The sequence below is a fragment of the Triturus cristatus genome, chromosome 8, assembly GCF_964204655.1.
Source record: "Triturus cristatus chromosome 8, aTriCri1.1, whole genome shotgun sequence".
Taxonomy (NCBI): Eukaryota; Metazoa; Chordata; class Amphibia; order Caudata; family Salamandridae; genus Triturus; species Triturus cristatus.
Genome location: NC_140591.1, coordinates 755,611,175 through 755,637,585, shown reverse-complemented (window position 1 = coordinate 755,637,585; position 26,411 = coordinate 755,611,175).

The following is a 26,411-nucleotide window of genomic DNA, read 5'->3' as shown; positions in this document are numbered from 1 at the left end:
GTACCCCCACCCCTGTACGTGTCGTACCATCGTGTACCTACACCACCATCTATGTACACCCCAGTACGTTCGAGTCGTACCCCCACCCCTGTACGTGTCGTACCACCGTCTAAGTACACCCCAGTACGTTCGAGTCCTACCCCCACCCCTGTACATGTCGTACCCCCGTGTACCTACACCCCAGTACGTTCGAGTCGTACCCCCACCCCTGTACGTGTCGTACCATCATGTACCTACACCCCAGTACGGTCGAGTCGTACCCCCACCCCTGTACGTGTCGTACCATCGTGTACCTACACCACCGTCTATGTACACCCCAGTACATTCGAGTCGTACCCCCACCCCTGTACGTGTCGTACCATCGTGTACCCACACCCCAGTACGGTCGAGTCCTACCCCCACCCCTGTACGTGTCGTACCATCGTGTACCCACACCCCAGTACGGTCGAGTCGTACCCCCACCCCTGTACGTGTCGTACCATCGTGTACCTACACCACCGTCTATGTACACCCCAGTACGTTCGAGTCGTACCCCCACCCCTGTACGTGTCGTACCATCGTGTACCCACACCCCAGTACGGTCGAGTCCTACCCCCACCCCTGTACGTGTCGTACCATCGTGTACCCACACCCCAGTACGGTCGAGTCGTACCCCCACCCCTGTACGTGTCGTACCATCGTGTACCCACACCCCAGTACGGTCGAGTCGTACCCCCACCCCTGTACGTGTCGTACCATCGTGTACCTACACCACCGTCTATGTACACCCCAGTACGTTCGAGTCGTACCCCCACCCCTGTACGTGTCGTACCATCGTGTACCCACACCCCAGTACGGTCGAGTCCTACCCCCACCCCTGTACTTGTCGTACCATCGTGTACCCACACCCCAGTATGGTCGAGTCGTACCCCCACCCCTGTACGTGTCGTACCATCGTGTACCTACACCACCGTCTATGTACACCCCAGTACGTTCGAGTCGTACCCCCACCCCTGTACGTGTCGTACCACCGTGTACCCACACCCCAGTACGTTCGAGTCCTACCCCCACCCCTGTACGTGTCGTACCACCGTGTACCCACACCCCAGTACGGTCGAGTCCTACCCCCACCCCTGTACGTGTCGTACCATCGTGTACCCACACCCCAGTACGTTCGAGTCCTACCCCCACCCCTGTACGTGTCGAACCCCCACCCGTGTATGTACACCCCAGTACGTTCGAGTCCTACCCACACCCCTGTACGTGTCGTACCATCGTGTACCCACACCCCAGTACGTTCCGGTCCTACCCCCAACACAACCTCCTAAGTACGGAGCGCACCCCAGGCCCCAACATCACAACCGCATGTACGAGTCGTACCAACCCACACACAAGGACAGCACCGTACAACCAAATGGCCCATGTACACACCGTACACACGCTCAAAACGCACGTACGCAACCAGGCCAAAACTAAACAACACAAGAATACACCATACGAATGGCACAAAGCCACTAAACATGGCCAACAAACACTACAAAAACACCTTCACTGACCTGCAACTGCCAAAGACAAACAGAGGCCCAAAACACCACCACTACTTATAACACACCCACCCAAACTTCAAACACTGCCACACCCACCCATGGACCAATAAAAAGGGCCCACACACACAAACCATGAGCCTTTGCAACAGACTCACTGCTGCCAGACACCACAGCACCATACTACAAGCTTCACCACACCTTACACTTGCACACCTTCACACAACCACCTTCACAAACACACCCTCATCACATTCTCACACACACACACCCACAACCATCCACACCCCCCCCCAACAGCCCCCCAACCCCCCCACCATCCACACCCACACCCCTCACCATGCCCACTACCAAGAATCCAAAGTTCAGTAACCGAGAGTTGGAGGTCCTTGTTGATCAAATCCTCAGAGTCGAGCCACAGATCTTTGGAACATTGGTCAGAAACACCAGCCTGGCAGCAAAAACAGCCATGTGGCAGACCATCGTCGATGCTGTGAATGCTGTTGCGGACACCAGAAGGACCAGGCAGGAATGCCAGAACAGGTGGTACGATCTGCGGAGGAGGGTCCGAGCCAAGAGGCAGGAGGAACACGACCAGGCCAACGCCACCGGAGGAGGGCCCTCCCGCAGACCCGTACAGTACCAGCCCTGGGAGGAGAGGGTGATGGCCATACTGCCGGTGGAGGCAGTCGAAGGATTAGAAGGACTCCGAGACCCGGGTGAGTACACAAACAACGCACCTCACATGGGGGGAACGGCATCCACAACCAAAATCACTAACAGGCACGCAACCACCACAAGCCATCGCATGACACAACCACACTCCATGAGCACGCACATGCCACTGCTGCCACCATGCCCCATGCACCCAGCTGGACAATGTCAAGTCACAGGCCACAGAAGACAACAACACATGACACGGTAACCCGGATGGCGGGAGGCTGGGCCCCAAAAATCACATAGTGCGACTCCGAAGCAGACAACAATGCCCTCTGCCCATATGGCCTAGGTCACAGCCAGACAAACAGTGTGTCCCAACACAGGAATGACTTGCCAGCAAATGGCGGACGCCTTGCATCAACACATGGGGGTGAAGGCACTGTTTTGCACATGACAGCAGCTAATGAACAGCCAACATTGTGAAAGAGTGGCAGCACACACCACCACAGCAGCAGCGCACAGACACACATCACACCCAATGGGTGCCTGGAGATCAGAAACAAACTCACATCAACAAGCCAAGGGCCACTCAAAGATCTGCTAACAGTGTGTGCCCAGGAAGCTGGGCTGAGGTGACAGAGGGTGACACACGGAGGGAGGGAGAGGGGGACACAGAGGGAGGGAGAGGGGGACAGAGAGGGAGGGAGAGGGGGACAGAGAGGGAGGGAGACGGACAGAGGGAGGAGGCTGACACACGGAGGGAGGGAGAGGGGGACAGAGAGGGAGCGAGACACAGGGAGAGCAAATCAGCCGTGTGGCGTGTGCGAATGTCTGCTCGTCAGCAGGTAGACTGCGTGCATGTAGACAAGGGTGGCCAGTGCCAGAACCCCCCCTTTTCACCATGGCAAAACACAGGGCCATGTCACAACCTGTTCACGAGCACAACGACAGCTACCTGGATCATATAAGTGTGTGGATCCTCTCCATGTGCACATGTACAGTGCTACACGGAAGGCGCCAATGCATGGCTCGCAACACCTGCCCACTCCACTGCTGACTGCAGTCACACTTGACGCAGCAAGTAAGACTGTGCCACACATAGTTAAAGGGGCCAAAGTGGTGCCCAAGGGACACACCCATGCACAAGTGCACTGTGAGTGGAATGCAAGACAGATCCTAATTCCAAGAGGAAATGTGCCAACTTTGAAACTGATGAAACATGGATGTTGCATGGCCCAAAATTAACATTGTCTCTCTCACACACAGGTCAACGTCGTGGTGCACCCCCCAACACAGGGGGGGAAGACTCACAGGACCTGGATCTGCAGGAGCCCGATCCCACCGGCAGCGACCACTCTCACCACTCTGTGGACGACCCCGACCGACCTGGCCCCTCTGGTGTCCAACCACCTGCAGCACCTGCGTCAGGTACAACTGTGCCAACCACCACCCCCACTCCTGCCACATCCCAGGAGACACCCAGGATCCCTGCCCCAACACCACAATGCAGCCAGGCTGGCCAGGAGGGACACGGTGTCCCGGGCACCCAGGAGGAGGCAGGCGACAACGCCAATGCCACCCCTCAGGGGTCCCGGAGACCCGATGTGCCCACAAGGGCAGGCCAGGCGCAAGTGGGCAGGGGTGGTGGGAGTGGAGGACGGCGGAGGCGCGAGCCTGACCAGTTGGCTGGGGATCCGGTATTTGCCCATGTCCGTAACATCCTGGACTCATACTGGCAGCACCACGGGCATGGCCCAGGTTGTGTCCGTCCTCGAGGGGATCAAGGCCCAGCAGGCCCAGCAACATGCGGAGCTACATGCCTGTCTACTGGTACACCAACGGAGGATGGAGGACAGACAGGCTGAGCAAGTGACGGCATTCCAGGGGATTCACGCTACACTCCGTCGGATGGCCGACAACATGGCCGACCCTCCCTGTGCCAGAAGGCGGAGAACATCACCACCCACAGGGAGGGATCAGGAGGAGGAGGAGGAAACATCCGACGAGCATCCCAGACGTCGTCACGGCCTGCTGCTGAGGTTCCCCGCAGGAGGCCGGGTCGTCCACGGAAAGGACCGTGAGGGTCGGCGCTACATCACCATCTCCCAGGACACCTGGCCTGGCACCTGGCCCACTGGAGCAACAGCATCACAGCATCAAGAGACATTCTCTGCCACATGGCCCTGCTGGTCACTGGCTGACCAATGTTGACAAAGACTGTGGCATGGACTCTGAGGATTTCCAATGGCAAGGACACCAACTCCCCTACTGAACTTTGGATTCCAAAATCCCGGAAAGACCCTCACTTTGTCCCCCCCCCCCCCCCAATAATAAATCACACTATGAAGAGTAGATGCCTGCTGGTAGCATTATTACCTAACATGTGTCTTGTAAAGTCAAAACATGCCTGAGTCATCTTTTGTCTTCAACCATCCACACCCTGGGGCCTGAGTCTGGCACAGGACACATGGGTCACAGTGTATTAGGCAAGACAGACATGGAGCACCATACACACCCGTGATGGGCCCAACCAGCTGAGGGGGTTGCCGAACAACCGTGCTGACACACACATTGAGTACAGCAACAGTCATGCGCAGAGGTCAGGGATCCAGTCCAGTGTCCTGGGGGGCACCCAGGTATGTGTAGACAGGTGGCAGAACCATGTCTTGCAAGCTTGAGTCCGGTGGATGCAGAGAATGGGGGCCTGGCCAACGTTGGATGCATGGGGATGGTACATGTCACAATACCCACACAGTCATGGACATCATGCCCAATACACAGTCTCAGCCCACACACACAGCTTGCATCTTGCCACTCGACACATTGACACATAGCCACAATCAGGGAATACCATGCCAGACATGCAGGATGCACCGTGGCAACACACCAGCATTGACTGAGAAGAGGCACCTTGGAGGCATAGGGACACCTTTATTAGTCATGTATTCGGGATTGCAGAGGCAACTCAAAGTACACATGAACACGTCATGTGGAGTAACATGTGGGTCCAACACTGGCACCCCCCTTCAGCAGCACACATGCGTGTTCGCCATGGAACTGGCACACAAGCGTCGGCTAACAGCTAAATAACCACAGATGCACACGGAGAGCCTGCCATACACCATAGATCCGCTGATGTCGAAGTCCCACACCATGTCAAGCCAATGCTAACCGTATGTGTCCGAGGGCAGGGTCACACACATTGATGCCATCATCACAATCCCCTATCCCATCACTGATGACTGTCAACCAGGCAGACCATCTATTCAGGTGTACACAGCTGCATGTCGTGTCCCATGGGGATGCGACATGGCTGCAGAGGAACCAAACACCGACAGGGGCAGTGTGCACACATCGTGAACAACTGCCACACCCAAGACACCCCAGATGCATCCCTTACCCCATGGAGACTTCCAAACGTGTCCGTGCCTGTAACGCTGAGTCAGCCCACGATGTCATGTCCATGAGGAATAGCAGTGCCACAACAATGCAACCAGCAGACGGCATGCGCAGGTACCTGGGGAAGAGAGACACACAAGAAGTCAGCCACAAAAAGCACAGCCACTTGCATGTGCATTTACTCGACACATGTATGGATGACAACATGCTAGGTCACAATTATGACTGGGGAAGTACAACCATCACTGGCACCATCACTCCAGTGACACACCCACACACACCTCTGACTCACGTGCCATACATGCAGGTGGAGACACACATCACAACGCATGCCACACGGGGACCAATGCATGCACACTCAGACACTGGTACTCACCACTAAGCAAAGAAGTCGCGTATGAGCCGAGTCCGGATGTCCTCTTGCGGCTCCACATCCTCCACATCACTAGCCCCATTGCCAAGCCCTTCGTCCTCCACGGGTGGATGGTCCTCGTCATGTTGATCCAGGATGAGTGGCACAGCTCTTTCAACTGCCATGTTGTGCAGCATGCAGCAGACCATGAAGATCTTGCAGACCTTCGCCGGGGCATATGGGAGTGCGCCGCCGGTCTTGTGGAGGCACCTGAATCGGCTCTTCAGCATGCCAAACGTCCTCTCTATCACTCGCCTTGTCCGGCCATGGGCGGTGTTGTAGCGGAGCTGGGCCGGCGTGATGGGGTTGCGGAGAGGTGTCAGCAGCCAAGGCATGTTGGGATAGCCAGCGTCCCCTACATGGGAAGCACATGGTCATCATTAGAAGTGGTGAAGCGGTCGTGCTGGTAGGCTATACAGAATACAGGACAGACAGACTGTACCCACCAACAACACATGCCCGTTCGTTGCGCATCTGCATCATCATATCAGGCATCCCGCTACGCCTCATGATGTAGGCATCGTGTGCTGATCCTGGAAAACGAGCACAGACATGTGAAATCACCATGTTGGACTGACACACCACAAGGGCATTGATGGAGTGGTAGTGCTTCCGATTGCGGTACGCCACCTCCCGTGCGTGTGGTGGTACCAAAGCTACATGTGTCCCATCTATGGACCCAATGACATGGGGCATCCCTCCCAGGGCATAGAATCCACGCTTGACCTCAGTCATCTGTTCAGGGGTTGGGAACTTGATGAAGTCATCCAGGTGAATCAACATGGCCTCTAAGAAATCATGCAGCACACCGCTGAACGTGCTCTGGGACATGCCACCAACATGAGCTATGGTATTTTGAAAGGTACCCGTGGCAAGAAAATGTAGGGCAGCCATTACCTTCAGCTGGGGTGTCAGTGCCGTGGGATACCTGTGCTGCGGTTGCAGGTGTGGTGCCAGTCTCGCCGTCAACTCCAGAATCAACGGTTGGGTGAAGCGGTAGAGCCGGATGCTGTCATTCTCCTGCATGGCAGCCAAGTCTGGAATTCTTCGGGCAAGAGGCGGCGCTCTGCAGTAATTTGGAAGTGACAAGGAAGAGTGAGTGCACTACGACAACAACTCATGTGTACTGAGCACATGTTAATCTGTCAATACACACATGCTACATAGGGAGTCAGGTATGTGCTACATGGCCAGGACACGTATGGATGCAAGGTGACACTCCTTCCAAGACCCAGCTACACACGGAGATTGAGAACCTCCCCATGCCACGCCATGGGAATAGCTGTGTCCCAGTGCAAGTGAACAGCCAGACGCAACACAGGAGTGACATACGCCCACACATCAGCAGCAGTAGGATGCCGATTGCAGAGACTGGTAGCGGAACACTGGAGCCACAGGTCACATGACATTACACTAGGACAGCCCACACACCTTGCCATGAAGGTGCACATGTCATGACTCACCACACATTCCTTGTGAGGATGCTGACATGTCCTTGTCACGCTACTCCGTGTCCCATGCATACATGTGCACCTCACATCCGATACCACATGTGGCATGGTGTGCGGAACAGTGTGCACTGACAATCTACACACAGACACATGTTGGTTGCTGCAACGGCTGCAGCTTTTGAGGGTGCTCCAACATCAACCTGATGGGAAGCCCCCACACATACATGACATAGTCACATTGTGCACCGTGGGTAGTGACAAGTCAGGTGTCATAACCCCTGTAGCGGGCATCAGGGGACACTTCCGTGTGTTGGTGTCCGTGCCATGCCAGTGACGCTCACCCCAAGTGCGCAGTACGACATGCACACATGTCAAAGGAGTCAAGGGCATGCCTGGCACAATTCGCACCATCACACAGTACATCTGTACACATCTCATCATACATCTGGTGCCTTCTCGACTCAGGAGTAATGTTCCACATCACAGGCCGTCACACCTGTGCCCCACACATGTAGTGATGCACAGACGAAGCCTCGATGTCAATTAATGGACAAGTATGTCCGCCCTATCCCTACCTGTGTGCCGCCTGTCACCACTGTGATGTGTGAAAACCGCTGTACTGCTGCCAAGAGGGCCTGTGTACGTTCCCATATCACTATGGGAGTGCTGCCGTATGTGTAGCCATCGTGATGGCGAGCGTACAGGCATTTGTACGGTCCGTACCACTACGAGTACGCATACGCCAGGACACCCATAGTGATAGTGAGCGTACATGCGGGCGTACGGACCTACCACTATGGGTGTTCTTGCGTATGCGTACTCGTAGTGGTATGGGCCGTACACACGCATGTACGCTCCCTATCACTACGAGTACGCATACGCGAGGACACCCAGAGTGGTACGGGCCGTACACACACATGTACGCTCCCTATCACTATGGGTGTCCTCGCGTATGCGTACTCGTAGTGGTACGGGCCGTACACACGCCTGTACGCTCCCTATCACTACGAGTACGCATACGCGAGGACACCCATAGTGGTACGGGCCGTACACACACATGTACGCTCCCTATCACTATGGGTGTCCTCGCGTATGCGTACTCGTAGTGGTACGGGCCGTACACACGCCTGTACGCTCCCTATCACTACGAGTACGCATACGCGAGGACACCCATAGTGGTACGGGCCGTACACACACATGTACGCTCCCTATCACTATGGGTGTCCTCGCGTATGCGTACTCGTAGTGGTACGGGCCGTACACACGCCTGCATGCTCCCTATCACTACGAGTACGCATACGCGAGGACACCCATAGTGATAGGGAGCATACAGGCGTGTGTACGGCCCGTACCACAATGGGTGTCCTCGCGTATGCGTACTCGTAGTGATAGGGAGCGTGCAGGCGTGTGTACGGCCCGTACCACTACGAGTACGCATACGCGAGGCCACCCATAGTGAAAGTGAACGTAGTCACGCGTGTACGGGCCGTTGCAATGCATTTGGGGTGCCCTAGGGCCCCGTAACGCACCGTACCTGTGTGTGAAGCTCCACATTACATAGGGGACACATGAGGGACAAGTATTAAGGCCTACATGCATGCTGGTTGTCATGGAGACCAAGTTCTAAATTCGAATTTCTTCTGGAAGGTGAACAGCAGAAGTCAGTTGGAATTAATCTACTTTGTTGCAATGTGTTTGTGGAGCTGACATCATGCAGGAGAATGAAACCGATAGAGTACACACAGACGGCTAGGTTTGAAGGGATTGGTGGAAACATAGGATGCAAATGTGAGTGACCAATCACTCTGTACTCCTGGGCATGAGACAGGGCAGAAAGGCACATATAAGGCAGCCAGGTCCCATGAGGGAGTACTTGCCTGCACATCTTTGAATTCGTCGAGCCAGCTGCTGCTACTGATTCCCTGGAACCATGTCAAGGGCTGTGGAGAGTACACAGCCATTCACCCTGGAGGAGAACATGGCATTGCTGGATGTGATCCTCCCACAGTACCCCATGCTGTATGGGCGACCAGGGTATCAGGTGAGTGCATAGGCCACTGGCACAGACTGTCCCTATGTTGTGACTGTGACTTCTGCCATTGTGTCCTGGTGTGACACACATGCCATGTACTGTTGGGGGGGTCCCAGGGGGGGATGCCTGATGTCTCCCAGCAGTGCCCTGAGACAGGAGGGGTGTGTGCCTATCACTAACAGCAGTGCCCTGAGACAGGAGGGGTGGGTGTGGAGTCCTCCCAGCAGTGCCCTGAGACAGGAGGGGTGTGTGCCTATCACTAACAGCAGTGCCCTGAGACAGGAGGGGTGGGTGTGGAGTCCTCCCAGCAGTGCCCATAGACAGGAGGGGTGTGTGCCTATCACTAACAGCAGTGCCCTGAGACAGGAGGGGTGGGTGTGGAGTCCTCCCAGCAGTGCCCTGAGACAGGAGGGGTGTGTGCCTATCACTAACAGCAGTGCCCTGAGACAGGAGGGGTGGGTGTGGAGTCCTCCCAGCAGTGCCCTGAGACAGGAGGGGTGTGTGCCCATCACTAACAGCAGTGCCCTGAGACAGGAGGGGTGGGTGTGGAGTCCTCACAGCAGTGCCCTGAGACAGGAGGGGTGTGTGCCTATCACTAACAGCAGTGCCCTGAGACAGGAGGGGTGGGTGTGGAGTCCTCCCAGCAGTGCCCTGAGACAGGAGGGGTGTGTGCCCATCACTAACAGCAGTGCCCTGAGACAGGAGGGGTGGGTGTGATGCACAGTGTGAGCCTTGATCATTGATTGTGACATTGCGATCATTCCACCTGTGTACCCACTATGGCACGTACTGCTTTTTCCCTCACCAGAGGATCATGTCCCTATGACAAAGGTGCAATGCATTGGCTGCATGACATGCCTTGTTGTAACCAGCTAATTTGTTCTCATATGTCTCTCTGTGACATGTGGCTGGTGTATTGATGTGGTGTCACTTGTTCTTCCTCACAGGTAGGCGCCACTGCCAAGGAGCAGATCTGGCTGACCGCCGTCAGTGCCGTGAGGGGTGTGGATGGTCGGAGGCGGAGCCTGTCCCAGGTGAGGAAACTCTGGCAGGATATCCGGTGCTGGACGCGGAGGATTGCACGGGTCCTGCTGGGGGACTCACCTGTGAGCCACAAGAACCGCGGCCGCCGCCGTCTGAGCCACCTCCACAGGCGTGTGCTGCCGGTGGTCTTTCCAGACTTGGAGAGGCGCTTACAGGCGATGCAGCAGCCGGAAGGGGGTAGGTACATGTGTGGTTGTTGTGTGTCACCGGCATTTGTAAGGGCACAGTAGCATGAATTCACTGCCAGGGTTTAAAGGTGCTGTGCAGAGCCAGTTTGCCCCAGTATAGAGCTGCGCCCCTGCCACCCTTCCCCTCCTTGCAATGTGTTCCCTGGTCTGTGTGTAGTCACTCCTTCACAAGGTAATGTAGGCTGGCGCTTTGTCCACGAGAACTATGCCTGTAGCATCATGTGTGGGGGTGGTGTGTAACAGGTTTTGGGACCTTGGCTGTGCCCTGTCAAGTTCACTGCATGTGGGTTCCATGTCAGTTGGCACTGATGCTGACTCCAGACATGGGAGTTGGTCTGTCATGTGTCATGCCTTACAGCGCGCATGTCCTATGTAGTGGCCTGTGACATGATGTGCATGAGTGTGCGATACGCATAGTGCAGGGATGGTGGCGTGTGTTGCAGTCATTACCATTCAGGAGCATGGAGTTGCGTGGCCACTACTGTCCCCTGGGGCACCTTTTCCTCAGTGTTGTATGTGTCATCATAAACGTGGACACTCTCAGTGTCTACAGCGTAGGTTGTGCTCTGTGCCATTGTCCCCTGGCACCATGTATATAGACTTGCTATTTTGTACAGGTGTCCACTGTGCAGCCTGACCTGAATGTCCTTCTTCATGCTCACAGTTGCCAGTGCCTGTGTGTCTTGTTATACTCATCTGAGGATGGGCACTGGTACCTCATTATTTGTACAGGCGCACCTTGGCTGTTTGGCGTCCAATCTTGCATTTTGCCTGCCCCTGTGTTTATCATCCAGACTATGAGATGTTGGTGCCACCTGTGTCTCAACAATTTGCCTCGTGTAGGGGGTGGTTGGGGCGGGCAAAGCCTATATGTCAAATCCTGATTTCTACTTGCTGCGTCTGGGCAGTGTGTGATGTTTGTCTGGACACACACGCAAGGTGCAGTGACCGAGTCATGTTGGGCATGTTTTCAGCATTACCTATGCAGCATGTGTCTCAAGTTCATGGATATGGTCCCTGGTCATCGGTATTTTCGCCAACGCTGTGTGGTGCAGATGCAGTGCTGGATTGTCCCCAGGGCCTGGGTGCTATGTCAGACTCCGTTTCCTGTCTTTAGCTATTGTCTCATGCTCTCCATGGTATTTCAGTGGCATGGTGGCTCAACCAACTGTGTGTTTCATGCCCTACATCGGTACCTTGTTTAGTAGATGTTAGGGATCTTCCTTTTCAGGCTATGCAATGTTACCTATGTAGATTGGACTCATGTGACAGATGTGTACAGGTGTCTGATTAATTTCTGTCTCTCCACCCTGCCCACAGCATCGTCGGGGGACACAGAGGGAGACATGGACACAGACAAGGCGGAGGGACCGAGCACCAGTGCCAGCCGTGACATCGGGGCTGGCACATCGAGTGGGACAGAGGCGGAGGATAGTGCGGCCGAGGACCTGTCGACTGGCACGTCAGAATACGAAGCTGACAGGTCCGAGGAGGATGTCTCCGAGTGGGCGGTGGCTGCACCAGCAGCTGACAGCGGAACAACACCTCGCACCGCCCCCTCAGTTCCCATCAGCCGCCTCCCACTTGCTCGTGTCCCTTCCCAGCGTGCCCGGTCACCGCATGTCTCCTTCATGCCAGGCACCGCACCCCCTGCCCCTGTCTCCACTGCTGCCGCCAATGCTGAGTCTGTGGACATCCAGCGGCAGCTGCAGGTTGGTCAGGCTGCGATCCTTAATGTCCTTCATGCCCACGGCCAAACCCTCACCAACATCGAGGCATACTTGGAGGGCATTCATTCATCGCAGGCTGACCAACGCAACTTGCTGAGGTCCATAGACTCCACACTGACTGCAGCAGTGGGTCTCCTGCAGCGCGACCTCCCCCCACCTACCCCTGCTTCATCCACACTTCCCACTCCCATGCCTGTCCCATGTACACCCAGACGTCGGCATGCACCCACATCAACAGACACAGGCACCACACCAGCAGGGAAGGTCCACCGCACTCCTCCTGACACGCACACACAGGGTGAGGTAGGCACACCCACTGGGTCGGGGGGCAAACGTGTGACACGCAGCCATAGTGGGAGTCCGCATTCCACCCAGTCCACTCCCTCCAAATCCCCTCCCCTCAGCTCTCCTGGCCACATCTCCCCCAAGGACTCCTTCATGGCTGCTCTGTCCCTGAGCCCCACAGTGACACCACCACGCAAGCGGTCAAGGAAGTCCTCGGTCAGGGTGGTTGATTCTCCCCCCCTGTCTCCACCCTCCCCCGGTGGCGCTGCGACCCATCCCTCTGACCCCCCCCCCCTCCTTGGGGCCTGTGGATCCTTCGGGTGCAGGGGATTCCCTGGAGGACCTTGCAAAGGTGTGTAGTGCCATCCTGGCCTCCGCCTTTGGCCCTGCCCCACCCCCTGTGGTGGAGTCCTCCATCCCTGCACCCACAACGCCTCCCCTTTGCCCTGATGTCCCTGCGGTGCCTGTTGCTTCCCCCCCCATGATGCCCTTACCCTTGTGGAAGACGATGGCATGTAACTGTGCAGGCAAGGTAGGGGACACGCATCCCACTGTGTCCCCCATCCAGCTGAGACTCATTGACTGCCCTATGGGCTTTGTGAATATTGAACTGCCTGCGATCCACGGACATTGTGCTCATGCTGAATAAAGCTTTATTTCTTTTTTCATTATAACACTACTGCTATGCTGGTATTGGTGTTGGTGGGGCTGCTACATGGTTTTGGGTGGTGTTTATGTGTTGGGTGTGTGGGATATGTAGTAGTGTGCTGCTCATTGGGGGGACCCTGGGATCTGTGTGCCATCACAAGGTGTTAGCTAACTTTCTTTGTTCATGTAAGCAGTTACTGCATGGTGCAATTGTCCCAGGGTGTATTCCTTCCTCTGTGTACCCTGATATCTTCCCTGCAGGGTGTTCCCAATGTTTAGCGCAGAGCTGTGTCTACATGAGCTGTGTGTGTGACGGAGCCCTTCTACTTTGGCCATGCATGCAGGGCCATGTCTCCACCTGCAACATTCGTGGCATCCTTGGTGATCACTGTACTTGTGTGTGGAGTCTGTTGACATGAGTTCATGGGGACATGTTCCCTTGTAGGCAGTATGCATGTGGGTACTTCCAGCCTCACACACATGTGTTACACCCCTCCTGTCTCAGGGCACTGCTGGGAGCACTCTGTACCCACCCCTCCTGTCTCAGGGCACTGCTGGGAGGACTCCACACCCACCCCTCCTGTCTCAGGGCACTGCTGGGAGGACTCTGCACACACACCTCCTATTTCTGGATATGTACGCTTGGAACATACACGGTGGGGGTACGCTCCATGCATTCGAGGTGAGGGTACGAGTCTACTTACACTGGTGTGGTGGGGGTACGGTCCGTACGTCCGCGGGTGAGGGTACGTGTCGTACTTACACTGGTGGGGTGGGGGTAGGCTCCATGCATACGCGGGTGAGGGTACGAGTCGTACTTACACTGGTGGGTGGGGGTAGGCTCCATGCATACGCGGGTGAGGGTACGAGTCGTACTTACACTGGTGGGGTGGGGGTAGGCTCCATGCATACGGGGGTGGGGGTACGAGTCGTACTTACACTGGTGGGGGTGGGGGTACGGTCCGTACGTCCGCGGGTGAAGGTACGAGTCGTACTTACACTGGTGTGGTGGGGGTACGGTCCGTACGTCCGCGGGTGAGGGTACGAGTCGTACTTACACTGGTGGGGTGGGGGTACGCTCCATGCATTCGAGGTGAGGGTACGAGTCGTACTTACACTGGTGTGGTGGGGGTACGGTCCGTACGTCCGCGGGTGAGGGTACGAGTCGTACGTACACTGGTGGGGTGGGGGTAGGCTCCATGCATACGCGGGTGAGGGTACGAGTCGTACTTACACTGGTGGGGTGGGGGTAGGCTCCATGCATTCGAGGTGAGGGTACGAGCCGTACTTACACTGGTGTGGTGGGGGTACGGTCCGTACGTCCGCGGGTGAGGGTACGAGTCGTACTTACACTGGTGGAGTGGGGGTAGGCTCCATGCATACGCGGGTGAGGGTACGAGTCGTACTTACACTGGTGTGGTGGGGGTACGGTCCGTACGTCCGTGGGTGAGGGTACGAGTCGTACTTACACTGGTGGGGTGGGGGTAGGCTCCATGCATACGCGGGTGAGGGTACGAGTCGTACTTACACTGGTGGGGTGGGGGTACGCTCCATGCATTCGAGGTGAGGGTACGAGTCTTACTTACACTGGTGTCGTGGGGGTACGGTCCATACGTCCGCGGGTGAGGGTACGAGTCGTACTTACACTGGTGGGGTGGGGGTAGGCTCCATGCATACGCGGGTGAGGGTACGAGTCGTACTTACACTGGTGGGGTGGGGGTGCAGTCCGTACGTCCGTGGGTGAGGGTACGAGTCGTACTTACACTGGTGGGGTGGGGGTAGGCTCCATGCATACGGGGGTGGGGGTACGAGTCGTACTTACACTGGTGGGGATGGGGGTACGGTCCGTACGTCCGTGGGTGAGGGTACGAGTCGTACTTACACTGGTGGGGTGGGGGTAGGCTCCATGCATACGTGGGTGAGGGTACGAGTCGTACTTACACTGGTGGGGTGGGGGTAGGCTCCATGCATACGGGGGTGGGGGTACGAGTCGTACTTACACTGGTGGGGGTACGGTCCGTACGTCCGCGGGTGCGGGTACGAGTCGTACTTACACTGGTGGGGTGGGTGTACGCTCCATACGTACGCGGGTGGGGGTAGGGTCCATACATATCCGTCCCCACGCTATGTGATGCTTGTGCGGGCCGTACCCAGGCCTTTGCCACGTGGGTACGATCCGTCCCGCCATTGTTGGGGTGACGTGGGTGTGGGCGTGGTACGTCTCGTACCCACGCTCTTCAGGCGTGGGTACGGGACGTACCGGTCTGGTTGTGTTGCCGGTTCGCGTGGTGATGGACTTCCGTTGTGGCGGTCGCTGGCTTAGCTGGACACGCCCCCACCCCCTCGTAGTGACCAGGGCATGGGTGTCAGGTATGTCCTGGGCATGTGTGCTGTGTGACTTTGGTGGGGGTTTTGTGGCCTGCCCTGGTCCTGCCACCCCCACCCCACCCCACTTTCCCCCCTCCCTTAGTTATTCTGACCTTCTGCGGCGTCTGCGTCGTAACCTGTAGAGGAGGTGGACTGCTATGAGTGCCGGGATGACACGTAGGTTCGGGTCCATGTCTGTCCGTCGCGTACGGGTCCTCCTTGTTTGCGTCGTCCTGTGTGTCCGTCGCGTACTGGTCCTCCTTGATCGCATCGTCCTGTGTGTCCGTCGCGTACTGGTATTCCTTGATCGCGTCGTCCTGTCGCGTACTGGTCCTCCTTGTTCGCGTCGTCCTGTCTGTCCGTCACGTACTGGTGGTCCTTGTTCGCGTCGTCCTGCTTTCCCGGCAGTTTTTGGCAGCCGGAAAATATTCACCGTGCGGGATGACGTCGGTGCGAATCGTGATTCCTGGTTCGTGAATGGCAGGCTGCGAGCGTCCCGACGTCAGGTCGGCGCTTTCCCGGATCGCATTGGTAGGTTTATTTTGTTCGGTCGGGCTTTTTTACGAATCGTACGGAAATGGTGTTCCCGTGCGATTCGTAATTCCTTGTTTGTAAAATTTGACGACCGGGTACGCGTCGGACGGAGATTATGCTCCGTCCGACGGTTCGTACCCGGTTTTTACCGGATCGTGATCGGCACCTTGGTGTTGCATTTGCTAAGTGTAAGAAATTGGGTTACTAGTTGAGGGGGTTGAACCCTTTACTCAAGAAGCAACCACAATCCTTGTCAGAGTGGAGTCACAAGCAAACCTCAAATTCACCTGTGCTCAACCTTCTGGTAGCTTGGCACATAGAAGTCAAACTTAACTTAGAAGCAATGTGTAAAGTATTTATGCAGTTACTCCCACAGTAATAAACTGAAATACAAAAGAATCACACACCAATTTAGAAACATAGAGTAAAATTGAATAAATAATTAAAGACCAAATCGACAACAATTCAATCAGTAGAACCGGACATATGCAATTTCAAAGATTTAAGTCAAAATATTGCCAAAAAGCAAAAAAAGCACCAACTGTAGGTATCTGGTCATGCTAGACCCGGACAAAGTCACAAGTGCAGGTCGACTGTGATGGTGCACAGGCCGGCTACAGGGACCAAGTTAGGCACACTGAACAAGCATACCTTTAATTCTGGTTGCAGAGTGGTATTCAATCCTGAGTCGAGGATGAGCCACACAGCCGAGGCGATGCAAGGTCCTGGAGTGGAGATGCGTTGCACAACGGAAGTTCTGGAAAGCTGCAAGGCTAGAATGTGAAAGCACTGCATCATTGTCGACGATGCCGTCAACGAGGGGCTTGTGATGCAAAGTTCTGCATCTTGGATGCGTCCACCCCCAGATGTGCTTGGAATTTCCTGCCTCATTGCCCTGGCCCCAGATTGTCTGGGGATTCAGTGGACTAGTGTCAAACCCTTTGTGAGTGTGGTCAATGTGTTCAGGCGGAGCTTTTGAGATGGGCAAGTGTGGTAGGTGACAGCTCCTGCCCCTCATCAAGTCAGAGATGGCCCATCCTACCAACACTGCGTGCCCTTTGTTTCATTTTCTGGGAGCAATACACAAAGACCAACTGCCAGCTACACCTATTGATATGACCCAGTAAACAGGCTGTAGACACCAAGGGGCCGATTCCGATCCTGGATAAACCGTGTACAAACCGTCGGTCGGAGCGTTTTCTCCATCCGACTCGTACCCAGGAAAAAAACCCTACAAACTTGCAAGTACGATTCGTACGGAAACACCATTTCCGTACGAGTCGGAAAAAACACCGACCGACAGTAAAATACATCCGAATGTGATCCGGGACACCGCGGACGTGACGTCCGGACGGAGTTAGGCATGTTTTTACGTACCAGCAAGTGCGATTCGTACCGACTGCAGTCCGGATGGGAATATTTTTACGGCACCCAAAAAGTACCGGAAAAGCTAAGTACGCGGCGATGCGAGCTGATTAGGGGGCCCGGTACGCGCCGTACCCCCCCCGTCCCCCGTATGTACGGAGTGTACCCCCACCCCCGTATGTACGGAGCGTACCCCCCAGCCCCCCGTATGTACGGAGCGTACCCCCACCCGCGTATGTACAGAGCGTACCCCCACCCCCGTATGTACGGAGCGTACCCCCCAGCCCCCCGTATGTACGGAGCGTACCCCCACCCCCGTATGTACGGAGCGTACCCCCCAGCCCCCCGTATGTACCGAGCGTACCCCCACCCCCGTATGTACGGAGCGTACCCCCCAGCCCCCCCATATATACGGAGCGTACCCCCACCCCTGTATGTACGGAGCGTACCCCCACCCCCGTATGTACGGAGCGTACCCCCCAGCCCCCCCCGTATGTACGGAGCGTACCCCCACCCCCGTATGTACGCAGCATACCCCCCAGCCCCCCGTATGTATGGAGAGTACCACCACCCCCATATGTGGGGGTCCACACCATACATACGGGGGTGGGGGTACGCTCCGTACATACAGGGGGCTGGGGGGTACGCTCCGTACATACGCGGGGGGGCTGGGGGTACGGCGCGTACACACGGGGGGGCTGGGGGGGTGTTTGGCGCGTACCGGGCACCTGTTTGGACATCTCCACGGTTGCTATGGGAGTTCGCTCCGCACGGTCTTTTTTCCATACAGTTGTACAATCGGACGGATGGGACGGATCGTACTTGCGCATTCGGACTTCAGTTTTCCCATTTGTACGTAAAAATGTCCGGGGACATGTCGGAGACTTTTCCCGACCCAAGGACGTGTGGGGGAATTCTCCCAATGCGATTCGTATGGACTTTTTCCCATACAAATCGTACTTGCCAGTTTGTACGGGACTTGTACGATTCGGTCGGAAAAAAATCCAGATACGATTCGTACGGGGAAAATTTCTCCAGGATCGGAATCGGCCCCCAAATGGTTAGGGCATGAACGTGCAAACTTTCTACTGGCCAGCAATGATAAAGTGCGCAGAGTCCTAAAGCCAGCAAAAACAAAGTTCGCGAAAACAGGAAGCTGGAAGGCAAAAAGGATGGGAAAAACATTGCTAAGGATGTCAGGTTTGACACAGAGCATATGCAAGGCGACATGGAAATCTCATCTGCTCAGTCTCACATCCTCAGACCTGTGCATTCTGTGTCAAAAGAGCATGGTTTTAAAATGCTGGCAGCTAACTTTAATGTATTGCTAGATGTTTAGTGTAGAGCCACATTGCTTGATACACTTCTAAATTTTGCAATTTAATTTTGATTCGCAAAGAAAACAAATATGAATGTTGCTTAATCAGTGATGATTTGAATACTAATTATCGAGTTGCAGAGTTGATGTAAGAGTGTTTAATGACATATGATTCAAACTAGCAAGATGTCTGGGTGAATTAAAGGCTTGATATTATCACATGTAGTTCAGGACTTTGAATCCTGGGAGAGGTAACTCAACATACCATCCTTCCGAGGTTGGTATATTGAACACCTATTGAGTACCTTTAAATATTCTAAAAAGTGGCACAAACTGTGGTAGGAACATGGACGTTGAGTCACTAAATGCTAGGGGTAGCAGAAGTGACATAACAGGAGATGACAACATATGACTATTGAACATGATCACATCACAAGAAGCTATGTGACTTTTAATCCTGAAAACATCACATGCAGTTGTGATGTACCACCTCACCAAGTTGGTGGGGTGGCCGAGACAAAGACACCCATGTATGTGCAGCCCTTCGCAGAGTCCCGTATGACATTGCGACTTCAATCAATAAACCAGGGGCATGCTGCCCAGGCTGTTATGTAACCCACTGTGAGACCACCACTACTGTGTGATGTCACAATTATTTCTAGGCTCATAACATCAGTGGTAAGACCCACACTAGCAATAGGGCGAACCCAATACTGGCCAGGAGACGGACCATGGACCCCTCCACACACCAGGCCATTTGCCCGCAACACACCAGAGTACAACCACTTTGCAAAATGTTGTAGATCATCTAAGGCAGCAATTGAATTGGCGCACATGGTATCAAGTGAGTCTGACAACAAAGAAGACATGGACGACAGAGAAGAATACTCAGTCCACTAGATCTTTGCAGTGGGAACGCCAACTTCCACCCATCACTACCTCCCACAATGTCAAATCAAGATGGACAATCAACAAATCACCGCCACCATTGACACAGGAGCGTGAATTGAACTCATGTCAGTGACCGCATACCACACCATAGCCCACAGCACTCGACTAGACAAAGCAAGAATCAAAGTCTTTGCGTATGGACAGAAGTCACCAATCCCCCTCCTAGGTTGCTTCAAATCCATGGTATCCCATCTTGAAAACAGTGCAGACATGACAGTGCATGTTAGAGAAGAAGGCCATGGTATGCTTGTCAGTGGAGCAACAGCAGAGGCACTGGGACGGATCTCCTTCGCTTTGGAAGTCCAGGGAGTAGAACTATGGACTATTCTTGAAAAATTCAACACTGTCTTTAGAGAGACTGGGTGTTTAAACAGTTAGGAAGTCAAGCTCCATATAGACCCATCCATCCAACCAGTGGCGCTATGTCACCGCCGCATAGCTTTTCACCTGAGACCGAAAGTGGAAGAAGTGCTGGAGTAGCTTGAAAGGGCTGGCATCATTGAGAAGGTCACCGAACCCACTCCGTGGGTGTCCCTTGTTGTGGTGGCCAAGAAGCCAAAACAACCGGGGCAGGTCCACATATGTGTGGATATGAGGTTACCCAAAGTAGCCATCAATCAGGAAAGACACCTCACCCCTACAGTAGACAACATACTGAGCAAACTGAGAGGTTCTAAATGGATCTCAAAGGTGGATCACCTCTCAGGATATCATCAACGTACGCTTCACCCCAGCTCCAGGTATATCACCACATTTTCAACTCATGTGGGTCTGCGCAGGTATCACCGCCTCAACTTTGGACTATCCAGTGCAGAGGCAGTTTTTCAAAACACCATAAAAGAGCTGCTCGGTTGCCTACCCGGCGTAATCAATGTTAGTGATGAAATTCTTGTCTACACAAAATCATTGAAAGAACACCAGAGCCATCTCAAAGGAATACTGCAAAGAATTAAGGACGCAAGACTCACTTTACATCAGGAAAAATGCACGTTTCTAAAGAGGAAGATCAGCTTCTTTGGGTACACTTTCTCAGAGAACAGAGTCACCCCAGATCCCGAAAAAGTGTGTGACGTGCAAGAGGTACCAGTGCCCTGCAACATCTCTGGGGGAAGAAATGTCTTTGCATGGTGAATTTTTGTGGGAGGTTTATCCCCGTCCTCACGGGCCTCACTTGACTCCTCAGAGAGCTCACCAAGACCACCACACCACAGCACTGGGGTGCTGAACAAGAGATGTCCTTTCAAGAGACACAAGAAGCACTGTTGATGGACACCAATTTATCCTCTTTTGATCCCAAGAAAGCTGCAAACATAGCTGTGGATGCAAGCCCTCATGGCCTCAGAAAGTATTGGTGCAACAACAACCGGATGACAGTTGGACCCCAGTAGCTCATGTCAGTCGGTCCCTTACAGACGCTGAACGATGCTATTCACAGATCGAGTGAGAGGCCATTGTAATACGCTGGGCTTGTCGACTCTTTCATATCTATGTCTATGCCCACCCATTTGTTGTCTCCACGGACCACAAGGCACTCATACATCTATTCCATCGGTCACCATCTAAACCGCCACCCTGTATAGAGAAATGGCTACTACAACTCCAAGAATACGATTGGCAAGTCGGATACAGGGCAGGCTCTTCAATCCTTGCTGACTATCTTTCCCGCCATCCCCGTGCTGCCACCTCGGAGGAAGTGTAAGAAGCTGAAGTGACTGAAGTCTATGTGAGGTATGTCACAGAACGGTCTTGTCCACTCCCACTGGTGTTTGATACCCTAAGACAGGCCACCCAAGATGATGAATGTCTACAGGCAGTGTTTGCAGCTATTTGCTCCAAAGTTTGGAATTGTCTTAAAAAGCTCGGCTCCGGAAGAACCCCCGAGGCAAGGCAAGTGATTGAATCACTCTTCCATGTTCACCAAGAATTGTCGACATATGAAAGTGGGTGTCTGCTCCAGGGACCATAGCCTGTCATACCGATGCGCCTCAATTCTCAAGTTGTGCAACAGGCACATCAAGGCCATCAAGGCATAGTTAAGATGAAGCTGACTATGCCAAAGTCTGGTTCCCAGGGATGGACGCAATGGTGAAGAGCACTGTCAGATCGTGCCACTGGTGTCAAGTAGCAGGTTGTCCAGAACAACCTCCACTGGTAATCACCGAAACAGAACCCAAAGCCCTATGGGAACATGCAATTCTTGACTTTGGCCAACTACCTGATGGACGGCATGCTTCGGTCATTATTGATGACTGTACCAAATACCCAGAAGTGGAGATAGTAGAATCCCAGACAGTATCGGAAGGCATTTCAAAAGTGGAAAAGTCATTACTTCACAAAGGATCATGAAGGTTGTGACGACTGATAATGGCCCTCCTTTTCATGGCCAATAATTGTCTGATTGCCGGCTTTCGTGGAGCATACACCGGCACAAAGTGACATTGAGATGGCCCCAAGCCAACAGAGAAGTGGAGAGGTTCATGCAGACCCTCAATAAGATAGTCTGCATTGCCCGCGCTGACCACCAACCGGTAGAGAAGGCCATTTATGGGTTCCTGCATGAGTAAAGACAGGCCCCCACATGACAACATGTCAAGCTCCTGGATATGCATGCATGCATGGTGCAGATAGTCTAGTCACTGACACCATTCCCCCATCACCCCACCTGGGTTCCTGACCCCATTTGTGGCAATATAGTTCTCAACAGAAAAAGGATCACAAATGAACGATCCGGCGCCCGACGGAAGGCCTGTAAATCATAGATTCAACAAGGTGACTCAGTATACATCAAGGACGGCTATCCTGGCAGCAAATTCCGTCTGCCCTTCTAACAACATCTGTGGGTAGTAGTACTCCGCAAGGGCACAATGGTCACCGCTCATCAAGGAGATGAAAATATTAAGTGAAATGTTTAATTCCTCAAGTAAGTTCATAATGAGGACACTTAATCAGGTTAAAGTGCCTATGACTTTACACAGTCAGCCCCCTCAACTCTAAAAGACATCTCACTGGACTGCTCCCAACACAGTGGTGAGATGCGGCAATGTCTAGCCCAACCCAGCAGCACCCACCAGTGATAAGGTCAGGCCACAGTAACTATTCCCAGTGTGACCTGAGGGGCAACCTGGCACCATCGTCTACTCTGACAGACTTCTTGGTGTGTGCAGGGTGCTGCACAAGAGTTGACACTGACAGCGGGGTAACTATGTATCGCAGTAATTTCTACCTTATTTGGATAACTATGCATTAGGTTCTACTTTATTGTAAGTTCCCGTTGTTGTAAATGTTGTTAAAGTTGGGAAGGAAAGTAATGTAGCACCTCAAGTTGGTGGGGCAACCAATACAAAGATACCTGTGAACATGTGGGCTTTGGTAGGGTCCCGCACTACACTTGGACTTCAATAAATATACCAGGGGTGGGACTGGCCAGGCACTAATATAACCCACCCCGAGACCACAACTACTCTGTGGCGTTATGCTTATTTATAGGCCCATGATATCAGTGGTAAGGCCTATGCTTCCAATAGGGCCAACTCGACAGCAGTGACTTTAGATAAGTAACATTAAAAAAGTGAAGTATTCATTAAATAATAAAAGCATTATTACAGCCGAGATTCTTTAGTAGTGTTTTTTAATTACCTGCATAATAACTGTCATACCACCTTGGTATCCCAGGAGCACAGAAATATTATGCGAGGTGCATCAATCTTGTATGCAGGACATCCATTATATGCTTAACACATTGATACAATTGTATACAATTGCAGCCTAAAAAGCCTGGACACCCACCAAGTGCCCATGTTCACCTCATATGGTCATGCCTAATGACCCTATGTTCATATTATCAATTAGAACATCATACGTCCTGTTCTGCCTACACAGTCTGACACAGTCTTAACCGCTCTAGTACAGCCATGTAAAACTGTCACAGTGTCTTTATATTCAAACATATTTCAAATGTCCTGCGCATCCACTCCATGAATGATGACGGCCTTGACTGCTGAGCGCAGCCACTGCATGCCCAGAGACAGCCTGAAACACACTGCAGCCCCTGCATGTACTGCGTGAGCCTCAAATTTGCAATGCACCTTCCATGTGAAGATCAATAGCCTAAAATTCCCAGAACACCTTGAGCAGGTTTAGGGCCAGATGTATCAAAAAATAATTTTGCGATTCCCAAATAACGTTTTTTCCGAGTCGTTATTTGGTAATCGCAAAATGCAATGTATCAAAAAATTCAATAAAAAAATACAGATTCAGTCAAATTTGCCTTCGCAAATACAAATGACAAATTTGCAGCTCTCAAATAACGAATTCGCAAATTAAAGAATTACAAAATTGCAAATCTACTATTCCGATGCAGCATAATGACCTCACAACCAGGAAGTGAGGTTTCCTATGCTGTTCCTGAGTGCATGAGGCGGTGTCGGAAGCTGAGAGCAGGAGCACACCATTCAGAAGAACATCCAGAGTGCAGAGTCATGCATAAATGCCCAGAATGGCATCACAGAAGAAGGTAAAGGAGGCTGTAGGATGCAAGAGAAAAATAAAATTCAGTGAAAAAGAATTGGAGGTACTAATTGAGTAAATGGTCAAAACCCATGAACAATTATTTGCCCGAAAATCCCTCCATGTCCCAGTGTCATAGAAAAAAAAATGTGGTTGAACATCCAAGCAAAAATCAACGCTGTAGAGATCACATAGTGCTCTATTGAAGATCTACGCAAATGCTGGCATGACTTGCGGTCAAGGGCAAAGGAGAATGTGGCAAGCAGGCTTGCAGACGGCAATGAGATAGTTTGTGGACCATCTACCCAGCCTGCGTCTATGCCCCTTGAGGACTTGGTGGAGTCAACCCTACAGCCTTAGTCAATCAGTGGTGTTACGGACATCCACAGCTCAGCCGCCCTCACCACCAGACAAGGTAGAATGCATGCTAAAATACACTTGCCCCATAACTCACAAAATGCACTCTTAGTAAGTTGAGAAACATTTTTGTAAAATCCAACTCCAGTCCACTTCCTGGCTACCACTCAGCAATGCACCATGGGAGATGTAGTCAGGCACACAAAATAGAAAAAAAATACATTTGTAGCAGCATAGGAACAGTTTAGAACCACAAGCACATGACCAATGAACACATCATATTTTGGTAGATCAAATCAATTTTCATTTAAGTTAAAAATGTCACAAAGCTGTACACACATGATACTGAAGTAGTTCTATTTCATTCACAGATACCCATGCGCCACAGGGCGACGACACAGCAACAGATGAACCAGAGGAGACCCAGGAACAGGCAGGGGAAGAAGAGACAGTCATCACAATGCCAACAAAACCTGCACAAAGAACACACAGGTAACCTGTGGCTCCCCCACAGGAGTTTGAGGTAGAAGGCGAAGACACCCGTGAAGAGCTATAGTCAAGGCAAGATAAGCAGGCACATACCCAAAGTGAGCAGCGTCACAACACCAATCACAGGAGTCGCAGATCTAGAGCACACTGTGTTGCTGAGGAAGGAGTGGGCTCCTCTGTGCTGGGCTGGAGGGCACCATGGTGAAGGTGCAGCACCTGCAATTAGAAAACATGCGGTAAATGCAAACCCAGCTAGTGTTGCTGAAGAACAACATGGTTGACATTAAGGACAGCCTCAGGGAGTTAACCAACACAGTGGCGGGGCCATTGGGCAAATGCTGAAAGACTCAGGGACATGACAGAAGACATTAGAGACCTCTGTAACACCATGCAGAGGGAGCATACCTCCAAACGCAGACAAAATCACCACCTATTAGGCTGTTTGGATGGTTAAACCAAGGCAATCAACCATCTGAGCAATGCCACAGCTGTCCTGTCCAAACGCACTGTGGCCATGCAGGTGGAAATAGCCCACTGCAGTTCTGATGTAGCCAGGGGATTGGTGCAGGTCACGACTGCTGTAGAACAGTAAAGGACTGCTACTATAGCTGGGACAAGTATACTGGGTGCGGGGGACAGTGAGGAGGCCACCAGCCTCAGCAGCCTCACTGCCCCAGTGACTGAGACCAGCGGGCAGAGTGGCAGCGTGTGAGGCAAGGTATGCCATCCGAGGCTTCATCAAGGAACGCCATTCCAGTGCTGTGCGTGCCTGTAAAAAGTAGATAGTGATGTGACCAAGGCATGCCAATGGGCGAGGCAACCTGTTGCATGTGATGCTCAGTGCAGAATGATGTGCATGTTTATTTTAAATCCTATGTTGTCCTACAAATTTACACACATGTAAAATGATGACAGCAGTGTGCATAGTTTTCCTGATATAAGGTGAATAAAACACAGTAGCAAATAAGTCATGAAGTGCATTGTCTCATCATTACTCACATAAAAAGGTCTGTGTTATTTTGTTACATCTCGGTCTGCCATCTGCTGCTCTTGCACCGTCTGCTGCTATGCGAGGTTGGCATGGTTCATCCTCTTCATCAGACCCAGAATCTCTCAGGTCCAATGGTATGCCATTGGTTGACGCAAGGTTGT